The 26,265-nt window shown below is 39.1% G+C and overlaps 1 protein-coding gene across 2 annotated transcripts in view; it reads left to right on the plus strand.

Annotated features, from left to right (window-relative positions):
- Window positions 1-26,265, plus strand: part of LOC128869550 (RING finger protein 11) — a 72,665-nt gene that overhangs the window by 12,126 nt on the left and 34,274 nt on the right. Inside the window, exons 2-3 of one of the 2 annotated variants that reach the window (XR_008455335.1) lie at window positions 1,508-1,747; window positions 1,799-2,257. The exons of the other annotated variant lie outside the window; for it this stretch is intronic. The gene's annotated coding sequence lies outside the window, so the exon portion shown is untranslated. The remainder of the gene's footprint in view (window positions 1-1,507; window positions 1,748-1,798; window positions 2,258-26,265) is intronic. 2 annotated transcript variants of the gene reach the window in all.

The raw sequence follows: 26,265 nt of genomic DNA on the forward strand, positions 1-26,265 counted from the left end.
GTGTAAGTTAGTCTCTATATTATTTTCTATATTATCCATTATAGATATTGTTTCTTTAGGATAAAATGAAGAATTGTTGCTGTTTTATTAATAATTTCTGTTTCCCTTATTGATATCCTTGCGTATCCTGCTTAATTTTCTTCTTTTTTGAAGTAATACAGTGCGGATTACCAGATTCATAACTAGGTTTTATCAACATTTTCATTCTGAAATTTAAATCTTCGTTTTACTTGATAGATGTAGATAGAGTATATATGTAGGCGTATGGGCAGACAGTTTTAATATGCGCTTTATAAAAGACTTTTGCAGGATATCGACTCTGTCCAAAAACCCATAGCCCCATACTTGTGTCGCATACGATTGTATTGAGCAACACACTGCAAGAAATAATCTCCATTTCACTTCTGCTGATATTTCCTTCTTCTTGAAAAAAGCGGTCCAAGTAGCATTTATAGAATTTTTGACGCAATTCTTCTCTTTTCTACATGGTTTCTAAAATTTAGTTGTAGCGTTACTTCAACGTCTAAATAGGAAAATCGTGGTACAATCTGTATTGCATCACTACCGCAATACCACTTCTCAGATTTACTATCTTCTAAAACCCATTATTTGGGACTACGAGCAGTTAACCTCAAGGTTCCACAATTTACAATACTTTTCAACTTTATATATTATTTTCTGTAACTTGATAGGGCTACCCGCCAGCAAGATAATATCATCCGCGTACATGATGTCTGATATTTTTTCCTTCTATATTTGAAGTCATGAATGTCGTTTATGTATAACGTAAATTATGTTGGTGGTAGTAAACATTCCTGTTTAACGGCTGAAAAAATCTTAAACACTTCCGCAATTTCACGCCCATTCCATACGACTGACTTCTTATCGCTGAAGATATTTTCTAAAAACCGAACTACTTTTGCTGTTAGTTTAATACTTTCATTGAAAAATTCTTGAAGACTACATAAGCTTTCAAATGATTTAATTCTGGTCTTATTAAATTACTAATTTTTTTGACTCAGTTTTCTACTTTGGTTGCTTACAAAACGAAGAGGCCTCTATGTCTTCCTGTATTTCTCGTATTTGTAGTGTTCTTCCTGTTTTTTCAAGGTTTTTTATAAATTTGTATAAATTATCGTGATACTTTTCACTGCTTAGACCGTTGTCCACGGATACATTGAAGCCAGCAAGCTTACGAATATTTGTGAATACCTTCTTCACTGCTGTGTCCCAAGAAAATTTCACTTTTACAATCTTTCTCCTACAGCACTCTTGCGTTACAAATGGATGATGCCTCTATGCCAAACCTTTGCCGGCAAATATTAGTGATGCTAGTTAAAGGTGCTGAGTTTTTCGTCAAGCCTCGGAATATAAGGTCCTTCCTTCTGCTTTTATCGATAAACCTCTGAAACTCTTTCCGGTGATTCGCCGTCTCTGATTTTATTTTATTTATTTCTTCCTTCAGTGCCTTATTTTCTCTTGCTAACTCATTGACTTGCTCCGACAGGTCCTCAACCTCAGACGTAACCGCGCAAAGATCGCTTTTTATGGATATGCCGTGCAGCTTTTCGTCTAATAAGCCATGCATAAATTTCATGAGCTCTGACACATCCAAGCTTCCGACAGATTTTCTATTGGAAGCAATTGGGCACGATTTTGAGGAAATTTCCACTAGTAGTAAATTGGTGGCAACTCTCTTCTCACTGGCAATTTCACATGTAGGGGGCGTTCGTAGTGTTCGTAACAGGTGACTATTCTGTTTTTAATATAAAATGTAAAGTGCGAAGTCAAAACAAAGTTTGAAAACTCCAGGAGTTTTTATGAAATCTCCCGATGGCAGGGCTTGGAGTAAGGGCAGCGGTATAGCATACACAGTCAGCAAACAGCAAGCGCACTGAAGTGTTTAGCGCATATTAACAAATTACAGGTAAGAAAGCAGCGGTAGTTTCAAAAATACTGCTTCTGTTGTTTTCTTTTTGCAGGCACAAAACAAAGAGCCCCAAAAATTTTGCTACCAGAAGGTCCACAGAAAAAGGCAGCAGGAAAGCCAGGGAAACACCAACTCATCGCAAAAACACCACAGCCACAAGTAAGATACGCAATTGCAGTCGTAGGACTAAGGGCAGCAGCAAATACGAGTGAGCGACAAAAACACCAACTGGGCGCAGTGCAATTTCACCAGACAGCAGGAACACGACGGACCGAGTGGAAAATTTCAATAAGTGTTTTCAAAATTTCCTTGTTAAATTATTAGAAGGTGCGTACAAAACATCAACAATTTCTAATTCAACTTTAGTTTCAGAAACAAAACTTTACTAACAGAAAATAAGTTGATTTTTTACTCATCGGTGAAAATAACGTTGCTCCAAACTTTGGATTGCTAATGTGTTCTTTAACATAGTTAGTCCTTTTAGGTTAGGTCAGGACTTTTTGCTCCCTAGCAATACCAGATGGAGACCGGCCTCTATGAAAACCGAAAGTAGACATCATGTAGGATGTCAGCGCTTTTGGCGAATCTAAGCAGCGCTGGGAGATCCGCCTTTCAGACGTCCTCCAGACCCTCAAACAATGAAGCTCCCAGGCATTTTAAAAGCATTTTTAATAATGCCGGACAAACGCACAGAAGGTGTTCTTAAGTTTCCCCAACATCCTCTCTGCATTTCCTGCATTTGTCCGTGTTAGCAATCCCTATCTTGTACTCATGTGCACTCAATAGATTATGACCTGTTAGCATACCTTTGATAGTTCTGCAGTCTGTTGTCAGGGGGAGGGGGGGGGGGGGGGGGGGGCTTTGACGAGAGTAGTTGCAAATAATCCAACCCCTATCTCAAGTGCGCCGTGTGATCTGTATTTCCGGTGTATCATTGGTGTTTTTAATAGTATATCCCTATACAAGTCCCAGTTCGTATTCTTAGGATTTATAAAGGATATAAGTTTATTTTTTCAGCGGAATATAACCTGAAAGGCTATATTTCTGTGATCAGAGAATGAGGGCCTACTCAACACTTCCCATTCCTGTACCATATTATGCTTGCTTATGTAAAGTGTTAAATCAAGTACATTATTCGAGGTTGGTCCAACAAATGTTGGCTACTCTGAAGAATAAAGTTAAATAGTGAGTCACCTCGGTCGTTGATGTCTGCAGACCGTGTGATGTGCATTAGCGTCAGTTCCTACCACCAGAGCGTGCTTCTTTCTGGCAGCTGTTTCTACCAGCTTTCGAAGTTCTATCTGTGGTGCTTCTTCATCATGTGGCATATAGCAAGACCGAAAGAGTAACGTCTCATCCTTGCAGCCTTCCAGCGCCACCGCTGTCAGATCGTCTGAAGAGAGATTATGATCAATATAAGAACATACACTTTTAACCATTATCGTTGTTCTTACCTTATTCTTTGCAATCGGGATGTAGGTGTTGTAGCTGTGTGACTTTAGACCGGGCACTATGTTGCCCGATGCTATCCATGGTTCCTGGACTAGAGCCACATCGTAGCCGACTCCCTCTATGTTGAGCAGGAGCTCGGCTGAAGGACCTTCAGCATCTGGCATCCGCAGCGAGCTTGTTGTGGTTGTCATCTGCCGGGTTGCTCTTTTTGAGACGAAAGTGCACGCTACCAACTCCCCAAGCCATTCTCCCGAATCGCGCGTAAAGTAGGTCCTCTGCCGGCTTGTTGATCTGGATAATGTAGTCTTGACCTCCATCAGCAATTGCTGCTTTTGCCACGCTCAACACTTTCCAGTCGTCTGTCGGCACGTCCGTGTTCTGTCTTTGTAGTAGTCGCAGTGCATTTTCCGGTTTTACCACTCGCGGAATGAAAACCTTTGCGTTCGGTATTGAGGGAATGCAGCTGCGATCAACAGTTTCTAGTAATGCCCCCTACCATAGGCCTTGAAGCGTTTTTACTGCTTCCTTTAGCCATGTGAGCGTGGGGTCATCCTTACATTTCATAATTTTGACGCCACTGAACCACCCCGCTCCGTTGAATGCTGGCATGGATGCGTTCGGCTCTGCGTCCATTTTCGTAAACAGGGTTTCCAGGAGCTTCATTTCCACTACCTTCTACCGGTCTTGCGACATTCGCCCCAGCTTGTCACTACGGTCAGTGAGTGCCACTATGAGGTGCCTTTTGGCAATTTCACTGGCCGCTGCCGCTGCTTTCGACGTCGTAGGTCTTTCGTCTCCGTTTTTCGGTTTAGCCATCTCGTGCCTATGCTTCTGCTTTTTCGATGGCACTGAGGCCACGCTATCCGCAGAATGCTGCCTCTTGATGGCTAGCTCTTCTTCTATTTTGTTCGCATACTTTTGATTGGAGGCTGCGAACATTGGTTTTGCTGCGTAGAAGGCCGGACCATTTTTGCTCTCTCTGGACCAAGCCAACCGTTCCTCCTCTTGCTTCGTCAGGTTGGACTTGCTGCCAAATCGGTCACAAACTTTGACTGCGGCCTTGTATCGAGCTTTGGCCTTCAGCTTCTCTTAATCGGCCTTGATCCTTGGCCTGTTCTTGCTATGCGAAGCAGTACCATTGGAACCAGCGGGAGAACGCAGAAGAGCCTCTTCCTCAGCTGTGTTTGTGCTCCCGACGCTTTCGTGGTCCGAGTCTTCGTGGATAACGGCACCTCCGCGACGAAGAGCGTTATGTGTGTATTTGGCAGTAGCATTACGATCACTGTAGCCTGCTCCCGCTACAATGGAAGTTTTGTCGCTTAAATTGTTATTTGTATTCATCTTTGGCGGCCGCCTTAGCCGAATGGGTTGGTGCGTGACTACCATTCGGAATTCACAGAGAGAACGTCGGTTCGAATTTCGGTGAAACACCAAAATTAAAAAAAAAAACATTTTTCTAAGAGTGGTCGCCCCTCGACAGGCAAAGGAAAACCTCCGAGTGAATTTCTACCACGAAAACGCTCCTCATAAAAATATTTGCCGTTCGGAGTCGGCTTAAAACTGTAGATCCCTCCGTTTGTGGAATAACATCAAGACGCACCCCACAAATGGGATATATATATATATTCATCTTTTTCGTACGACCATCTGCTCGACGAGGCGAGCACAGTGGTCTATTTAAATAACGGGGAATTCAAACGGTCCACCACGGCAGCGCCCCATGCCATGGCAAGGCCACAGTTACTTCCTAAGGCGGCCTGGTGTTAGGAAGCCGCCGTTGAAATACAGCCGGTCCGGGGAACCCCCTGGCTGCAAACCATCGAGTTAATTCTTTTACGCACATTTATTCTTGAAATAAGTCGATTCCTTCTGTGAGTGTACTGTGTTCGTTACTGTGCGGAAAATTTTTTAGAGTTTCGAGGTGTACGTTCATAATTGACGAATTTTTAAGTGATTTGGTAATATTAACTGCAGAAATTTTCGGGTACTCCTTTATTAAATGTATTATCCTTCCTTTGATTATATTTGAGTTAATTTTCGAAACTCTTTTTCTAAGAAAATAATGGTTTTCATTATATTAGATATTGTCGACTTGGGTTTTTAAAAATTTCCGCGATTTGATGCACACTTTTCGGAATGAAATTTCACCATAAGTTCTCTTAAATCACTCAATGTTTGCGTAATCATCTTCACTCTTAAAAACTTGCACGTCAGTGGCAAAATGTAAGAAATAAAACTAATTTGAGCAGTTCAGTTATGAAACAAATAACGGAATACACATAGTTTACTTAAATATGCTAAAAAATTAAGATGCCCCACTTTTTGTTTGACTTGCGGTTATTACTTAAATATTAAAACTACAATTATGCATATTGAATAGTTAAAACTTGTATATATATTTAACGCAAATAATTTCTTAAAAATCTGTGAATAATTTATGTATATATGTAAATTCGAATTTTTCGAATATTTTTGTTGTCGCAGTTACTTTTTGGTTATCGTTTGCCTTCTCTGGAGTTTTTGTAACTTTAAGATTATATGTAATAGAATGCGATATAACTTATAATGTATATATGAATTCTTGAATATCTTAATTGAATTTTCTGTTATTTTTATGAAGAAAGTACTGTCAGTCTCTACACTGTATGTCGTACTTAAATCATCCACAAATAATTCACTTAAAATGGCTTCCGCATCGACAACGATTCTACTCAAACCGTCTGCAAAAACAATTTTTTCCCCTTTATATCATATATCCCTTTATTTCATATATCCTATATATATGTATATTGAAATCGTATTCATTTAATTCTATCTTTCATCTAACCTAACCTATATACTACATAAACGATGGTTAATAACTCTTTTTCTATCGTTCTAAAGTTCTCTACTATAGTTGACTACTCGCATAACAAATAACTTTGTTATTTTGCATTAAAACTGCCCCGAGCGCAATATTGCTTGCAGTCGTAACAAAGTTGAACTCTTTTCTGAAAGCTGAATGTATTAAAATTGGACCGGATTATATCAACAACTAAGTATTTCAAAAGCTTCAATGTAATCTTTGTCTTCAGAATCTTCAATGTTCAATGTCTTTGTCTTGCGTTTTTGTCTTGATGAAACAAAACAGTGAGCAAACGCGACACCCACTTTGAACAGAGCTTTCTCATAATCAAATGCTCATACAATATAGGTATGTAAAACCAACACGTTCTTTTAATATCTTTACGATGTCAGCCACCTCAGGAAACTTCACTTTTCGATCATTCAAAACGATTTTGTGGATTTATTTGATATTTTCTGGTGTTACCGCCTCATTTGGACGTCCATTGCGTTGTGCATCATCAGTGTCTCTACGACCACGTTTGAAGTCAGCAAACTATTGTTTTACTGTTATTTCTGATCTGGGGACTCCGCATAACACTTTTCAAGCTATTGCTTTGCTTGAACGGTATTTTTCCCCATCAACAAACAGTGTAAAATTAAAACGCGAAATTCTTTTTGATCGACTGCTTTAAAGATAACAAAAGTGGCGTCACTCTTAGTTCAATAACTCATGAACTACTGAATAGAATATCATGAAAGTTTAACAGCTGTCTGCTTATGTACTAAAAGGTGAATGCAAGAAAGCTAATGCTATCTATGTGCTAGGCCCGGGACTTTTCAGCCCATGTGTTATGGTTACGAATTTTCTTATGTTGTCAAATGAAAGTCACAAACTAATGGCATCACAATTTGCTTTACTTTATTTTCAACACTTAATTGCCCTACTTTACGTGTACACGTTCACCTTAAGGCTGAATACCCTATGCGCATGCACCAGGGTTGCCCATATTCGACGGACCCATCTGGCAACCCTGTATCTTTTGACAGAGACGTCAGATCGCTTAATGACATACCGCGTTGGAAGCGTCAGCAGTGATGGTAAATGTAGGGAAAATTCCCTACATGTAGGGATTTTGGTCGAAAAATGTGGGTGTAGGGAAAAGAAGGACAGATTTTGTTGAATTCTGTAAATGTAAGGAATTTTCAAGAAGGACAGAAAAAAATTAAAAAAAGCGGGAAAAATTAGAAAAGTTCATTTAAAATAAAAATCCGCAGTAAGGATGAAACCAGACTTTTTTTTTATGGCAGAATACTTTTAAAAGCGTTATTACGGCAACATTACCGTTTTTTTCTTCGCGCGAAAACTGTTAATTTTCTGGTGCTTTTCACTTTTGAAGTAAGTTTGCAAATAATTTAGTTTTAGCTTTTTTTATACTTAAAATGCATATATATTTATATATAAGTTCCCCCTCTTCGGAGGAACACCAGAAAAAACAATGCAAGTATCGGAAACAAAAGTTCAATAACAAGTGGCTTGACGACGACAATTTTAGTGGCTTTTTGGAAGCTGTGGCTAACGATTCATTCAAATGAAAATGCGCTGCGTGCGACAAAGTTTTGAACGGCGGCAAGTCCGATTTTCAGAAGCACGCCGAATCAGAAATGCACCAAAAAAATATGAAGGCAATAAAAAAGACACCTAAAATAAACAGATATTTTTAAGAAAAAATCGAGTAAACCAAATGTTTCCAGAAATTTCGAATTAAGGCTTAGCATGTTCTTCGCTGACCATAATGTCGCGCTGCAAGTGGTGAACCATTTAATCCCACTCTTAAAAGAAATCGTGCCGGATTCTGAAAAAATAAAAACTCTGCCTTGCTTTATACAGAACTGAATGTAATGAAAAAGTCTAATTTTTAGCCTTTTTGCTGAATTTTTCTTTACATTTGTGTTTATAATATAATAAATATGTGTACTTATATATATTTGAAATAAAATTTGTATTATTATAAAGTGCCTCATTATAGTGCAAACACAGGAGAAAAAATGTGGGGAATTGTGTAGGGAACATTTTTTGTAAGCGTAGGGAAAGGTAGGGAATTTTTTTGGACGGTGTAGGGATTTTTCAAAAAATCATTTACCATCACTGAGGGTCAGTCCAAGCAGATTTTTACCATGGAACAGTACACTCCACCCGAGCGCTCCCAAATTGTTGAAATTTACATTCAACAAAAGAAGTCAATTGTGAAATCTCAACTTGCGTATAAAAAATTAAATAATGTGAAAAGTGTGCCTTCTAAGAACACCATTAAACGTTTGTACGAAAGGTTTTCGACTTTCGCCTCCAAAGAGGCCAAATCAAAACCGACCAAGGCGATCGGATGAGAATATTGCTTTTGTACGGTCCAGTGTTCAGACGTCGCCAAGGACATCCCAAAATCGCCGTTCTCAGCAGTTGGGCATTGCTCGGACCACTTTACTACGAATTATCCGCATTGATTTGCATTTATTCCCGTATAAGATTCAATTGACGCAAAGATTGTTGCTTGCGGACAAGCCTCGTCGGTTGGAATAGGCCCAGAAAACACATGGGTCCGTCGAATATGGGCAACCCAGTAAATGTGCCTAATAACTAGAGATCGGATTTTTATGCAAATTGAATATTTTATTATGATGAGTTTCTACCTAGGTGCGAACTTCATGTGATGTTAAACAAAAATATGCACTGCATAAGAATCCGATGTCTACTAATAACTATCGTAATTTCCAGATCTGACGACAGCTCGTATCTTCTGTCGAGTTCTGTTCCGCCATCTGCTGCAAATTTATGTTTTTGTTTTGACATCGCATTCGTTCGCTATTGCCAGTAGGGTCGAGAAGTTTCACCGTTCGGAACGCTGATTTCCTATTAAGTCTGATCGTCCCAATTAGAGACCAAATCCTTCGATCCAAATGGAGCCAATCCTTCCAGATGCACTACTTTGACTTTTCCCTGTTCAGTTTTACATTGCTGTATACGATACACCACATCATCCAACTTTTGCATCACCTTGTATGGACCTTTCTAGAATGCTTGTAATTTTAGAGAAATCCCTTTCTCTCTTTGCGAATTATATACGGGTGGGCCATATAGCGTTTGCGTATTGAACCACCTATTTTTTTGAGAATGGTAACACAAATGACATGTCAAATGTGTTCATAATTTACTTAAAGGTTGAACATTTACGAAATAGGACGCTATACGCTTGAACAAAATTGGGAAATATTGAAAACCTATTTCCAAAGTGGGAGTCTTCTTCTTCTTCCGCGGTTACAGTATATGGCGAGCGTTATCGTGACATGCTCAACGAGTTTTTGTTTCCAAAAATTGATGAGGATGACATGGACGACATTTGGTTTCAACAGGACGGAGCAACTTGTCACACTGTCAAAGTTACACTCACACTTTTGGCTACCGTTTTTGAATTCCGATATCAATTGGCCGCTTCGGAGATGTGATTTAAGCCCGTTTGACTATTTTTTGTGGGGAGCCGTTAAGGACAAATGCTATGCGAACCGTCCAGAGACGATTGATGCTTTAAAACACGAAATCGAAGTTGCCATTCATGAAATTGGAGCCCAAACAATCGAAATTGTGCTTAAAAATTGGGTTGATCGAATGGCCTACTGTAAAGCCAGTCGTGGCAGTCATTTAAACGATATTATTTTTTATTCATAAATGACAATGTTCAATCATCAAAATAAAAAAAAAGTTTGAAACAATATTGATTAGTTTTTTTTATAGCCGATTCAAAAAGCAAATTTTACATGGCCCACCCTGTACTTGGTTCATTAGTATTTGAAAAGTCGCCGGATCACTACATAATCCGAAAAGCATTTCTAAGAATTCTTAATGTCCATTTACTGTAGAAAATGATGCACTTCTATCTGATGGAATCCTTTAGCTAGATCAATCGTTGTAAAATACTGGCATTTCCTTATTTATCAAAAATCTCTTCCATATTTGGAATAAGAAACCCATCCTTAGTAGTAAGGACTGGCAGATTCTCTAATTATGGCTTGTTCTAGCATTTGTTTGATTGGTTTATTTATTTCATTTTTATGTATCTAGGGGTACGTATATATTCTCGAATAAATTGGAATATCATTTTTTGTGTCTATTGGATGTTTTATTTGATTAGTAAATGTTAAATTGCTATTTTCATTGTAAAAAACTGTTTTATATACATATGTATTGTTAGAATGGACGTCAATATCTTTCACTGAATTTGTGAAGATTTCTACTATATTCGTTTGTAATTTCTGTTCATATAAAACTCATCTTCTTTATTCATAAACAAATGTATGAAATTCTTAGTTCTTAACGTTCTACCGCGCGTGGTCAATTTTACAATTCAATTTATTCAAACTGTTATTCCGTAAAAGTCTGTCAAAGTTCTTATTACCCCACCTCTATAAAGTTTTATTAAAATTTTGCTACTCACACATAACCAAGGAAGTGGAGATAATATTCATCTCTTATAGCGAGATGGAAAAATGGCAGTGCTAGCAGAAATTAGGTCCGAACAGGATATTGGAGTTGTTTTCAAAAATGCAAATAAGTTAACGAACCACATAGAAAAAGAGATCTTAATCTAGAGCGGCTGCAATACAAAAAAGTTAGAGCGGCTGCAAGACAAAATGATGCAGCTGAAAAAGGAGATTATGGCGATTACCACTAAGCGCCGAATAGGCGTCAAAGATGATAAGATGAAAATTACAAAAAAAATGGTTGAGGTGGAATAGAGAACAATAACGTGGGTTTGTGGCCAGGAAGATGAAAATATAAATTTAAATTAGTTAACTAAAATAAACTTAAAAGTGATATAACTGCAAATGATTTGAAATGTACACAATTTAAACTAAATATCATTTCCTAAAATGTCAATGGCCTTGAGAACAAATATATCTTCCCTTGTAAAGCAGGATGTGTTTGAAACCCATCTAACTGAGGAGAAAATAAACCAAGCAAAGAAATACTTCCCAGCTCATTGCACTTTTTGGTAGCACTTTTTGGAAGAGCTTCTGGAGGATATGTGTATGGCGTTAGTAAAGAATTGCAAGAAAAGGGTATAAAATGCAGTTTAACAACTGAAAACGGAAGAGTTGTAATAAGATTGCATGTAACGAGGAACAACATTACTTTTATACCCTGATATATAAGAGAAGCAGCTTGACATGAGGAAACAGAGGTACTGAAGGAATTTTTCTAGGAAACTCCAGAGCAAATTGCAGTTCTTATGGGGGACTTGAATGTCAGAATTGAAAATAATCAACAAGAGATCGCAGACATGTACATAAGCACTTGCAACGCAGAATTCGGCAAAAGGATCTGTAGAGATGATGTACTAAATAATAAAGGTAAATTTGGTGGTGTAATAAAAATGCTGTGCCGAAGATAACTGTGGAAAACACTAAAGTCGTTTTCAAAAGCGCTTGGTTTAATATGAAATGCTGGAATGCAAGGGAACTTTCCTTAAAATATTTGAAAGATCTTAGAAAATCCAACAAAGCAGACGACAAACTAAAATATTTGCAGGCAAAGCAATTGTTTAGGAACACATCCGAGAAAGCGAAGAAGGATTATTATGAAGAACTGGAAAAGAGAATAAACAAAACCGCAAATTCAATAGAATGGTGGAGCATCATTTAAAGTTGTTGCAGATATTACGACGTTGGAGTTTAGAAACTATTTTCAAGGCTTACTAAATCTGCCTCAGTTAATAAAAGATATGCTTTATGCAGCTGCTTTGCATTCAGATACGGATCTTGAAAAAAATGTAAGACTAATCGAAGTCGAACAAATAATTAAAAATGCTAAATCAAAAGCACTTGGAGGTGACAGAATACCTTATGAGCTACTAAAGGCTGCCTTAACAAAATTTATCATGGAGCTAACGAAAGTATACAACATTATCTTCGAGGCCGGAGGAATCGACGAAGCATTATTTAAAACAATAGATTTCCTAATCTTTAAAAAAGGAAATGTAAATATAGCAGGTAATTATCGAGGAATATCCTTTATGAACTGTATCGCAAAAGTTTTAATGGGATTGATTGTGGGTTAGCGACTTTCGACAAGGTGCCCAGGAGGTTATTAATTTATACACTTCCACAGATGGGTTTATCTAACAAAATAACTAATCTGATTGAAAATATATATTTGAATCCTAGAACAGCAGTTTGGACAAGAAGGGAAGTATCACATTACTTTGAAAACTGTACAGGGGCGGAACAAGTTTGTCCGTTATCGTCTTTGCTCTTCACATTATACCTAAATGATCTACTTGACTGTTTGAAAGGTGGTCTACTAATTGATGGAATAAATGTATGCCTTCTTCTATATGCTGAAGATATTGTTCTCCTGGCAGATAATGTCATGCAATCTATGATTAAAAAACTATAAATATATTGCGCTGAGTGGAACATGGAAGTAAATTTAATGAAATCTGAGATGATGTTCTTTAGAAAAGGTTGTCAACTAGACAAGGCAGAAAAATGGTGGTACAAAGGCGAGGAAATAAAAGTGGTAGCAGAATATAAATATTTTGGTGTCATTCTCACATCGAAAATGGCGTTTACTAAACATATGCAAGCCAAAAATAATTCATCAAAAGTTAGCATTAATTGTACATGCATTTCATATAAAGCAAAATGGAAGCTGTTTCAAGCTGTGTGCAGAGCCATACAAATATACGCCCCTCAAATTTGGGGTTATACGCTGTTTGAAGAAGTAAATAAACTTCGGCGTTTTTTTATTAAAAGAATTTTCAAAAACGCAGAATGCACAATAATGCTGGAAACTAACGTTGAAGATAACTACTTATATTCGTTAGAACTAAACATGAAATACATTTGGAAAATTATCTATGAATAGAACAGGAATAGACTTCCGCGCAAATTTACACCGTGCATATTACGAAAAAACGTGTTTTGGCTCAAACGACTCAATGATTTAGGTATGGAGTTCCGCCTAAAGCTTGGAGAAAATATAACGCTACGGACTGGCAAGATCCCTGTATCCAGTTTTTATAAAACATGAAATTACAAAATTTAAACATGTCAAAACGAAAAGCACTATCAAGCTCGACACGAATATATAAACTCTTAGACCACACAACAGGAGAATCATACTTTAGAGAAGATATGCGGCTAGCTGATATCACAACAATATTGAAAGCAAGATGTAGTTTGTTAAAACTGAATGCAATAGCCTATGGAAACGAGGTAAAAATTGGTACACTATGCAACTCAAACGAAGAAGAAGATATGTATCACTTTTTTGGAAGGTGCCCTGTACTGAAGGAAATCGATGAGCAGAGAAGCTAAACGACGCTGAAGTAATACACATTCTGTAAAAAAAATATCGGGAATTATTCATTTTAAAAGCGCGCGTTACACATATGTCTAAATTTTTTTTGCTGAAATGTTGGTACAACTGTCCTCTATAATAACGCAGAGTTTGAGCGTGATCTGTTAATTAACTTGTTTTTGGCATTTAATTATATCAGTCAACTGCAAGTGTGCTCTGCGATTTTCACTATGGGTAAAATATCTTAAAATTTGTGTGTTTGAACAGGATTTCGTGTGCCTAATCGTTGAAAATGTTGCAAAACGTTGTATGACGAGTGTGCCTAATCAAAAACACAGGTCTACGAGTGGTATAAAGCTTTTCAGGGGGCCAAGAAGTCGTGGAAGAGTTTCCCCGATCTGGTCGCCAATTAATGTCTTCAACGGATGAAAACGTCGACAAGGTCGAGGAAGTGGTTCCAGCACCATCATTTAAGTTTGAGTGAGGTAGCTTGTGATCTTAGTGTGTCTCATAAATGATTAAGCCCCCGGATTTAGCCCCATGTGACTTTTTCCTTTTCCCAAAACTTAAATTGCCACACCGCGGACGCCGCTTTGAGTCGATAGAGGCCATTAAGAAGAATTCGCTGAAGGAGCTAAAGATGATCTCTTCAAACGCGTTTAAAAGACGCTTTGATGACTGGACTAATCGTTGGAAAATGTGTATTGCTTCAAATGGAGCCTATTTTGAAGGCGACAAAATAAATGTTGATGACTAAACAATTATTTTGCGTTTTATTGAAGAATTCCCGGTACTTTTTTGACAGAATGTATATCAATGGCCAATATTGGAGAACGCTAACTGGTTTCATATACTTAGCCTGGCACTATAGAAATTTTGTATAGCAGAGTTCAATTATGAGTTAATTTAAGAGCTGTAACCGACAACATCGTTATTGCCACAAACATTTTTATTTCTTTATTTACTTTAATATATTAAATAAACTAATGTATGATAAATCAATCGTTAACCATAATTTTTATAATTAAATAATAATTCCTATTACTACCACGTATCCCTGTGGAGTACCCCTGTGGGCCCTTTTAGTTATGTGCGTATTACCCTTATTGGTTCTAATGATCCCGGTTTCTAGCACAGAGATGACATAATTGCTGATACAATTGTCCACGCCTTGGTCTATTAACGCCCGTTGGATAGCATCAGTGCTAAAGTGCATTAAATGATCTTCTATGTCTAGAAAAGCTGCCACGATTTACTGTTTATTTACTAGAGACCCCCTATATTTATTATTCGAATTACCTCGTGAAGCGCTGTTGCCGGAGATTTGAGGTAAGCGTGTTGTGCAGTTGATATACTAGAGCTCTCCAACGAACTTCTAAGGTGTATACCTTAAAGCCTTTAAAGGTTTTTAAAAGGAAGAACGAAAAATAATTACCCTAAAAACGTTCGATGATTCGTGCCCCCTTCTACCTATCTTGGAATGAAGATGACTCTAACAAGTTTCCAGGCGTTTGGAATATAATATCGGTTTAGACACGCTTTAAAAATTTCCACTAGCCGTATTGGAATGATATGAAGAGTTTACTGTAACATCTTAGGAAAGATCCTGTTAGGACCTGGAGATTTGAAAGGTGAAATTGATTTAATTGGCCATGCAACCTTTTCTTTTGTGACTATTACATCGACAAGATGCTGTGGGTTGTTCCGGCTCCGCCGGGTACTTTCAGTATCGCTATTGTGAGAGTTGCATCCCGGAAAATTAGTATTTAAAAAAAGTTCTAGCGTTTCTTCCGCTGTGGGAATCTATGTAAGTACCTTTTGGCACCTTGATTTACGAAGCCATTGAATGATCTTTGGATAGCATACGGCTTAGCCTAGCAGAATCTCCTGTAGATTCGATAGAGAAACATAAATCTCTCTATCTCTTTTTCTTGGCGGCAATAGTTGGCTTCTTGTACTGTTTCCGACTTTCTCTGTACAATTGCCAATTAACTGTTGAGTAGCCGAGATTAAAACTTGATCTGGCTTCTTCTCTTAATGTTGAGAGTTCGTTGATCCACCAAGAAGGATATGATATTTTGCTTTATTTAATAGGACAAGACGTTTCGTAAGCCCTAATTAATGTCTCCTCCAGTGTTGTAACCCTACTCTCAATGTTTTCTCTGTGAGAGTGATTTGATGGATCGGAATCCTTCCCATCCTTCCCAACAAAGTTTTGAACCGTTTCCAATTTGTTCTAAGTGGATAACAATACAATAAGGGTGGATTTATTTCAAGATTAAGGTCATAGAAGAGATCCAGATATGGTCCGAAAAAGACTTTTGTTCTTGAGATCTCCAGTTTTTTTATTCTCACTGAAGTGTTTTGAGACAGCAATGTTACATATATTACTCGATCAGGTTGTAAGCGTTAGGTCTTCCGTTGCAGTCGCAGAGTGCTGCAGATTGATCTGGCCAACCTTGAAAGCCATACTTATTCTCGCGTCGTCAAGCTGTATGCCCTTATGCTGCTCGTTAGCGCCATCAGCGTCGTTCAGTTTCACATACGTGACCAACTCATTGGCATCGTCAACCTCGTCCTTCTCATGCTCCGGATTTGAAGGACGGAATAACTTCAGTTGTCCGAAATTTGAAGAAAGAAGGACACACTGTTTATGATGCTCCAGTCCTCCATCGGAACAATGCGGTTGTGTGCTTGCAGGTATGGGATCAGTTGCTTAGTTTCGAACTCCAAGTTCAGTATCCAAATACGTGGAATCTTGATGGCTGGGACTGGTTTGATCATCAAACCTTCCCAGTCATTCTGGATCTTGCCAACAGCGGTTTGCAGACACTCTGGCCATGATGATTCCGTTCCACCTGGTTAAATGGGCTTTTGGCTGGTTTGGGTTTTGAAGCACCTTTTGCTTCTTCGCAGTTTTATCGCTTTCGTCCTGTGTACGATTTCGCTTCACGGCTTTTGCCTTCTGGGTGGCCTGGAATGCCCGGTAGTTGTCGACAACCTTTTGACATCTTGCCTTAGCGGCCGCGTCTTTGCGATGATAATAATGCAACTATGCTCTGGAAATGTCAAGAATTAGATATTCGCTTTCGTTTTGCATACATAAAGGACTAGTCGTTTTTATTAATCTCTGCAAGAAGCTCAATTCTAATAGTTTATGGACTCTTTATCGCGCTAATATAAGATTGAAATCGTGTGAACAACAGTAAGAAGGAAGTGGCTAAATAATGTTTGTGTACGGACTGACCTTCAGTAGTTAGATATTCAAGGATTTAGTGGCGGATTAGATGGCGGGAAGAGCATTAACTTTTCGCTTTGAAAAATTAAGATGTGGCAAAAATTTCTACACATGGAAACGCCATGCGAAATCGTACCTCGTCAATAAAAATTGCTAAAAAGAAGTCGAAAATGGGCTACCACAAACTCCTAATGACAAAGAAAAGGACTGCGACGAACGTGCATTAGCAGAAACTACGCTGATGATTGAACGCAAACATTTTTCGCACATTGCCACAGCTACGTCTGCACAAATGGCACGGAAGGCACTACTCGCGGTGTATGAGGACACTGGACTACATGCAAAGTAGAAATGCTTAAGCAACTAGTGCGGTGCAAGCTCTCCGATTTCGAATCAATGCGGGAACATGTAAATTTCTTAGTGATGACTTCGCGAAAAGTCCAAAACGCAGGGCTGAACATAGATGAAGAGCTTACGGCATCGCTTATGCTAGTAAGGTTACCAGACGATTTTCGTGCTTTAGTACTAGCTGTAGAAAATTCAAAGGAGAAATTAACAATCGATAGCATTAAAACACTTTTGCTAATATACAAGATGTTAAATTCGATAGCAAGTGTTCGGAAAACGCACTCTACTTGAAAGACAAAATGAAACCAAAACAATTACGGTGCCATTCGTGCAAGCAATTGGCCCATTTTGCAACACAGTGCCCTAACAAATTTAAGAAAGAATGTAACAATACCAACAAAAACAAAAAGTACTCTTCGCATCTCTCTTCACGAATGATATTCGTGAAATGGACTGGTTTGTTGATTCTGGTGCAACATCGCACATGACTATGAACAAAAAATTAATTGTGAAAGAAATGGCGGTCAAAAAAAAAAAAACATATTTTAATTGGAACAATAAAACAATTCCTATGAAATCCAAAGGTGATGTAAAAATTGCGTTGTTAATCGGAAAATCGAAAGTTGATGCTGTGCTGAAAAAAGTTGAATACCTGACAGAACTTTGTACAAATTTACCAACGAGTGCTGCAAAATTTACGATGCGCAGAGAAACCTTTTTGGAGGCGCAACTGTTGTAAATGATCTATACCGGTTAAATTGCAAAGTTACATTCGGAAGCGAAGCTAATCTAAACAAGGCGCTAGTGGTGCGCTATGAATATGAATTATGGCATCGAAGAATGGGACATATTCGTGAAGAACATTTAAAAAAGTGAAAATTGCATCTAAAGGTATTGAATATGGTAAAACACAGAACGAAAAAAGTATGGTTTGTGTCAAAGAAAAGGAAACACGGGCCTCCTTTAAAGAAACTGGTACGCCGGCGAATGGACTAATTGATTTAGTGCATTCGGATGTGATAGGGTCATTCCCCGTAAAATCTTTTTCTGGTATGCGTTTCGAGGTTACATTCATTGACGATTTCTCGCACATAATATTTTTGGTGCCGATGAAGAATAAAGACGAAATTTTCGAAGAATTTGTGAAATTTAAAAATGTAGGAGAAAATCAGTGCGGTCGCAAGGAGTGGTATAGTGCATCAAACTACTCTTGATCAGAATAGTGTGGCAGAAAGCCTTAATCGTACCGTCGTTGAAAAAGTACGTTAATAATGAGTAAAAACTAAATTTTGGGCTGAAGCCGCAAACACCGCGGCGTATTTATTAAATCATCTGCCGTTCGGTTCAAACGCACAAAGTACAGAAGAAATGTGGACGAATAAAACACCAAATCTGAAGCATCTTAGGGTGTTCGGTAGTAAAGCCGTGTCGTGTGAAAAGCGTAGAAAATTAGACGCGAAATCGGTTGACTGTATCATGCATGGATATTGCATGGCTTCGAAAGCATATCTCCTATTTAATCTTAAAATTCGATTAATTATTGTTCATTCAAAATGCCGATGGTATACAGTCTGTGTCAGAAAAAAGGAACCGCGATTATTCATGAAGTATAAAAGATATATATTTAAAATTTGTTATACATGAAAGTATGTAGAAAACTAGGAGTCGCAATTGATCAATAAACCAATCGCTGTCGAGTAAAGCCTGGCATCTAATTCATGTTTTAAACCAGCTTTTCTGCGTAGCTCGTCGACAAACAGGACTAGATTTTGCGAACTTGACGCACGAGTTGCTTTAAATCAAGGACTGGCCTTCCAGCAAGATGCTTTTTCATAGTTCTCGACACATGTAGAATGGGGTTGGCGTCTGGGGACTGGGAAGGTCAGTCCATAATTGTGACGCCATTTTCTTGTTTTGTTGTTTCTCAGTGTGTTTTCCCGAGAGTAGTGGTTTTGACGGTGTGGGACGGTAGGATATGTTCGCCTCCCTCAGTCGACGTTCGATGGTGTTGATACTCACATCTATTCCCCTTTTAGCAAGAACTGATCGTGCTTGGCGTAGTCACAAAGAAGAGTTCCGCTTAAAAAGTTGGACGATCACTTTATCCTGCTTTTTTGTCGTCACTCGCTTCAGTCCTGGCTCGGAAAAGTCATCACCATTTTTGTATACCTTATACCGCTGATTCCACATCACAACAACCTTTTTTGATCTTTCAATCACTTTTGTAGCCGCGGCGTAAGAAAATTTCGGCCCTTTGGAATGCGTGCAAAAAAATACCGCCTCGAAACGCTTCGTGTGCTTGTCACCAATTTTTGTTTGGTTGCGTTTACGGGAAAGTTTCGAACGACACTAACTTGACTTATCACTGGCGTCGTAGCCCTTGAGTGGGAATATTTTGCAGCAAAAAGCACAACAAAATATATCTTGATGTTAGAAGAACAAACCGGTTTTTTCTTCTGACACAGGCTGTAAATAACGTTCCCGATTTAAGTAAGGAACAATGTTGAGAATTTCCTAACGTAAAGCAAGAGCATGTTACTCCTGGGCGGCAGATCGAAAGTGATTGCAACAATTCGTCAAACATTCCGAAAACAACAAAACAATTCGTCTGACCATGAAAAACCAATATATCTTCTACTGACTATGAAAGTTTAAGTGATTGCGAGGACCTTGAAGCAGTAGGCCAGTACGTTTTGAGGCGCTCAAAATGAATTGCAGGTAAACATGGGGATAACAATTTTTGACCCTCAAGCTCTTGAAGAAGCAATCAGCAGTGCATAAGCAGTCCAACGGAAATATGTCGTTAACGAAGAAATAAGTTCTCTATGCAAAAATAAGAATTAAAGAGCAAATTCATTCGTCAAAACCTGGAGAGCGGTATTATAACGTTGTCTTATGTACCAACCACCGAGATGCTGGCAGATATTTTGACAAAAGGCGTTTCTAAGGCTCAACATATATTTCTTTCAGAAAAGCTTGGTTTGTCAAATATTAACTAAAATTAGTTTGTTTCTTTACTCATATCATAATTAATGATATTGTAACCTTAACTATCAATGTTTTTACTATAAATACTTTCAATTTTTCATACTAAAATGTTGTTCAGGAAGAGCGTTGAGATTAAATAGTGAATAAGTTTTTAAATAATCCACCTTAATGCAACTCTGTATATAATAATGCAACTATGTTCTTGAAATGTCAAAAATAAAATATTCACTTCCGTTTTGCATACAAAGAGGACTAGTCGTTTTTTTTAATCACTGCGTAAGGAACTCACTTCTAATAAAATAGTTTTACCATCGACCTCATATTTAAGTAAAGCTTATAACTAGACGGGCCCTTTTTTACGTTTCGACGCTTCTGACCCTTGGCATCAGCGAATGCGGAAGGTTGATTTAGAATTGATGGTGCGCTGTGGCTCACAGTTTTGCCATGTCGACTAGAGATCAAGAACTCATCCTTTGAGGAAGTGCCCAACTTCCACAGTTCGTTGGTGTCCGTCCGTTTTGTCTTTTTGTTAGTCCGTTTGTCCATCTGCTTGTCTGTGCGTTTGCTACCGCTATCCTATTTTTTAGTTTTTCTATGTTCATTTCCCTGGTTCTTACGGTCACCTGCCCCTCCTCTCCTACCACGGTATTAGAAAATGGCGCCATAGTTGTTGTTCTTCTTAGTTTCATAGTCCATGGTGGACCATAGCTTCGTCAACACATTTTCTCCACTTTATTCTATCCATGGCTTCCTCTCTCCGGTTGTGTACGTTCATTTCTTTTTAGATCTGATTCGACTTCATCTGGCCATCTTTTTCGTGGGCACCCTCTTTTTCGTCCTCCAATGAGTGTTAAAATAAAAGCTTTCCTAGCATTTCGCTCTTTCGGTATGCGCAGTACGTGCCCAATCCATTCAATCTAAAACGTATTACAGTTTGTCTTTTAAGAATTTCTTCGGTTTCATTATTGTGCCTGGATTTGCAGCCTGGATTCTGTCCTTAACAGCTACCACCAAGTATTTATCTGACAATAGTTTAAAACCTAAGTATTTAAATTCACTGATATTTTCGAAAGCAAAATTCTTTATAGTTAGATCATTGAGAGTAGTGTTGTTGGCTGATCGAATCATGTATTTAGTTTTCTCAGTATTTACATGAAGTCGTAGAGCTTTTGCATTTTTATTTAAAGTCGCGTGTAAGAGTGTTTCTGGTTTTAGTCATAATAAGAATATCATCAGCGTAGGCACATATCTGAAAATCATTATTAAATAATGGTTCATTCGGGCTCATAGGGTCATTGCTCATTTCGGCTCATACGGTTGTGAATTGAATATTAAAGATGATAATGCGTATCCATGTTTTACACCAGATATGACTGATAGGATTCCTTGTAACATCACTTTACTTGTTGTGTGCGACAATACGCAGATAATCAAATTAATTAAGTTCAATTTTCTGAAAGCATATTTTATTTGTTTTCCATCTATACAGTCAAATGTCTATTTGAAGTCAACAAAAAGGCAAAATATGTCAATAATATATTCGTAAAACTTTTCAAAACCACAATATTTCAGAAGATCTGCGGGCATTCCATCTTCGCCACAGCTTTTATGGGTTTTAAGTTTTCTTATAGCTACTTCGTCAAAAATAGGCAACATCGATTTTAGATGCACATATGTACTACTTGTTGCTCCTTATTTGTCTTATCGTAGCGTTCTTTATAAAGTAGCTCGTTGAAATATTCTTACCATCGCACTAAAAATCATGAGTATTGAGCTAAGTTTTTTCCACTGTCAACTGCAGCCAAAACAACAAATTTAGGGGTTTCTTTGAATGTTTGTGGTAAATCTGGGAAATCGAATGTAATTTTTTCACGTTCTTTTCTTTTCTTTTTCGCTTTGGGTGAATCGGCCAACAAAGAGAACCGATCCCCCCCCGTAAAGTCCGGCCCAGGAGCCATGCGTTAATGATTGCGCAGTAGCGTTCAGCAGTAACGCGGTTTGTTAGACGAATTGTCGAAAGAGAGAGTTTTTCGCTTTTCTAGATTTGAGCACGAAGATATACCGATAGGGATAACTCACAGGGAAAATAGAGAAGACGTCCGCACTCGCTGACAGATTTCTTGCGACTGATTGCGTTTATTATTCTTCTTGCTTCCTCATAAATACAAAATTTACTTTCGTCTGAAAAAATGACTTATTTCCTAAACACTCGAGGCATATTTTTATAATTTTTAGCGAATTCAATGCGCTCTCGTCTGTTCACAAGTAAAAGTGAAGCGGTATCCAGCTTTATGTAAAACTTTTCTAGCAGTATCCGCACCAATAAATTAATTTGTAAATGTTTACTTACGTTTTCAACAATTTTTGATTACGTTATTCGAGGGTTAACATTTGCCATATTGATTATGCTGCGCTCTTCTCGGACCTGTAGTGTTCTTCAACGCCCATATTCTATTTCAATTTTATAATTATTTTTCCTTCCGATACACTCATTAATTTCCTTTGGTTTCCATGTTTTCAAATTATTAAATTATTAATTAGCTAACTAACCCGTTAATTATAATAACAAAGAATGAAAAGTTTATGCATACATATATATATATATCATTTAACAAGAAATAAATATAACTTAATAAGGAATAAATAAAATATGTTTTGAACTATAAATTTTTATTGTGTTTTTAATCAACAATCAACTCATTAATCTCGCAGATTTTGCAAATTATTCATAAAAACGAATTTTATTAAAATTTATTTATTCTATATATCTTCATAAAAGTTATTTCTTTCTCGCAACTTTACCTTTATTACTTTTGCATTGGCATATTTAGGTTAGATTAGGTTAGCCAGATTTCTTGTCTAAGACAAGACACTCCGGGAACCTAAGGCCCATTGTGATACCTGCATTTGATTTCCATCCCCCAACTAAGTTGCTAAACCACTTAGATCTTTTTAAGAAGGTAACAAGTCCTTCCAGTGAGACATTTTGCAAATTTCCCAGGTCTTCAAAGAAATAATGATATTTAGGATTTGTACCGACTCAATTTCTTCTTCATCTCCATAGCTCCTGCAAAAGTTATTGTGAGGCACACCCATTCTACTGGCTAGGGTTGTAACTCCTATGAGGACGCTGGTAGTTGATCTGTGGAACTCGAGCAGACATTTTGTCCTTTTAAGATTCAGTTTTGACCAGAGCACATTGGAGACCCTGCATTTAGTAGCCAGAGACTACCTTCTATTAGTTTCCGCGATGACGCTCAAGTCAATTGATATTGTACACCAAGTGGTTTATATACGGTTTCAGACCCCATTTATTGCCAAATACCTTCTTACAGAAAAAACACATTAAAAGCTTTCTTCATCCTTTCCTCGGTCTTCCTTTCTCAAGAATACTTTGATTCCAGAATTATACCAAGATACTTAGCTTCGTTTGATAGAGTTAGTGTTACTCCATCTATAGACGGTAACTGAAAACTCGGTATCTTATATCTTCTAGTGAACGGAACTAGTTCGGTCTTGGATGGGTTAACCATTAGACTGTTTGAGGTCATCCACTTAGAGAGTTCCGTTAACGCTGATTGCATGAGCCCGCTGATAGTCGGGAGAAACTTCCCTGCTATCAGGATGACTACATCATGTGCATAAGCAACTATCTTGACCCTTTTCATTTACCCAATTCATTTAAGACTAGGTTCCACAGTAACGGCGGGATGACCCCCCTCTTTGTGGGGTTCCTCCGATAACTATTTTTCCTAGACTAGTGATACCTAAGTTCGAGGTAATTATACTGGATAGTGAAGTCCTCTTGTTTTTCTTCGTCATAGTTTGAGCTCCCTGGTCTGGTTTTTTTTTGGAGGCCTGCTTACTAGAAAGATTTACGAAAAGCTTCATCTGTTGCTGATGTCAACAAATTGAATTTTTTTTTTTTTCAAAACGAGACTTACGACATTAATGGACGAGTCATTGCTGCACAATGCCGAATGGTGCGCATTCACATCGCAACCTACCCCCAAATCTATAACTCTTCCGTTGGTCCATTCGACCAGGTCTCTAAGCACGTCTTCTTCAAAAAGCAGGTATGCTGATATAAGCAAGAAGTAGGGACCTCCGCTCCGCTCCGTGTGATATTGCTTGCTTCCCATTGGATTCGTCGCCAGGTGGTGGGTAAGGGAATTCTCGGCAGATATGCAGGGTAGGTGGAAAATAAAATACCACTCATGGACCAAAACAGGCAAACATCCGCTTGGAGGTGTATTTCAAAAATGCTAAGTGTATGCACTTACTTGCGAAATCCCTTCAGCAACTGTCTTATAGCAAGCGACTTTTGGGTCAGCGTCTGACTCAGAATGAGCGGCTGAAAAGCCGCGGAAGGTTGACTAAAAGTACTGAAACCAAGCATATGACGAGTTCATGCTACAACAATGCATACTGGATTCTGGGTCCAGTAGGATTCTGATATTATGCCACTGGAAATCGTTTTGAGTTGATTATGTGAGCTGGTAACTGTAGTGACTGTCCAATTGATATGTGGATTGCGACCCCACATAAACATTCCCATGGCAGCCGGTTCTACGTACCGGAATGACTCGGGTTTTTCCCGACCAAGGGCTGCCGCCCCTGTATACTAGCCCTGTCTAGTGAAACCCATATCATCCCACCCCTTACGTCACAGGAGCAAACTCTCGCAGCAATCCTGCTCCAAATACTTCTCCTCACAGCTGGAATCGAATCCAACCCTGGGCCAGAAGTATTCTACTGCTGCGTCTGCCACAAACGGCTTCACCCGAACTCCACCTCGGTTAGGTGCAACAAGTGCAACGGGTGGAGCCACCTTAAGACCTGCTCGGGTCTTAAGTCACATAGGGAGTGGTCCACAAGGTATGTGGCCACGTGCTGCTCCCGCCAGCAGGCGTCTGATGCCTCCACGGCTCACACACCCCCTGATAGGCCGGCACTACCAACCGCCACCACTACCAACACCTCCACGGTGAGGAGCCTTTCGGAGCAACACAACTCCCCTTCAACCCCTCCCCTTCCTTCCTGCTCCAACCCCAGTGCGGGGACAAACCAGCAGCTCCTGGTCCCCCGCACAGTCTGTTCCGTGTGTCAGGCCGTAATACCTCGGAATCTGGTATCAGTCCAGTGCAATTCTTGCAATGGCTGGTGCCATTTTCGGAGATGTTCCGGCCTGCGCACCACCCGTGAGTGGACAACTGCCTACGTTGCCCCCTGCTGCAGAGCTCTGCACCCACTACCTCCCCCGGAGGCGCGGCCGCCCACCACCATCAGGCCGCAACAACCATAGTGGATTGCACAGCAGGTCCAACGTAGACAACCCCACGCGTCCCTCACCCCCCGGATTACACTGACCTCACCGAGAAGCTTCAAGCTTCTCCAGTTTAACTGCAACGGACTTACGAGTAAGGTCGACGAGATAGTCGACTTTATGAGCCGGCACAGTATCAAAATAGCTGCGGTCCAAGAAACAAAGTTGCACGCTAGGTCATCTCTGATCACCAGGGATGGCTATAACGTGCACAGACACGATCGCGAGCGAGACAACGGTTTTGGCCTAGCGTTTATAGTCCACCACACTGTGCAGTATCGTCTTATCGATGAAGGAATCGACCCCAGGGACAGCACCTTAGAATGTCAAGGCATAGCTGTCCGGTCAGGCGATTCCGAGCTCGAAATATTTAACATATATATACCCCCTGTCACCTGCTGCCCGGCAGGATATCACCCTGATATAGGTGCGCTCATAAGAGGTGAAAACCGATTCGTTGTAGGTGACTTTAATGCGCATCACGATCTTTGGCATTCAAGCCTGCCAAATGATCGTAGGGGACAGCAACTGGCAGAGCAGATAGACGACTCGACATTCAGCACAGTGAACGACGACGCCCCCACCAGGGTAGTGGGCAATTGCAGCAGCTCGCCTGACCTAACAATTGCTAGCGCTGGTCTGATAAATAGCATAACGTGGTGACCTATGCTATCGCTTGCATCAGACCACTTGCCCATTATCGTCTCGATCGAGAGACCTGCCGACTTCGTTTCCGCGAATCACCGGTCCTATTTTAACTTAAAAAAAGCTAATTGGGCCGGCTTCACGAATTCACCGAGGACACC

Source organism: Anastrepha ludens, chromosome X (assembly GCF_028408465.1).
Source record: "Anastrepha ludens isolate Willacy chromosome X, idAnaLude1.1, whole genome shotgun sequence".
In the NCBI taxonomy this organism is placed as follows: Eukaryota; Metazoa; Arthropoda; class Insecta; order Diptera; family Tephritidae; genus Anastrepha; species Anastrepha ludens.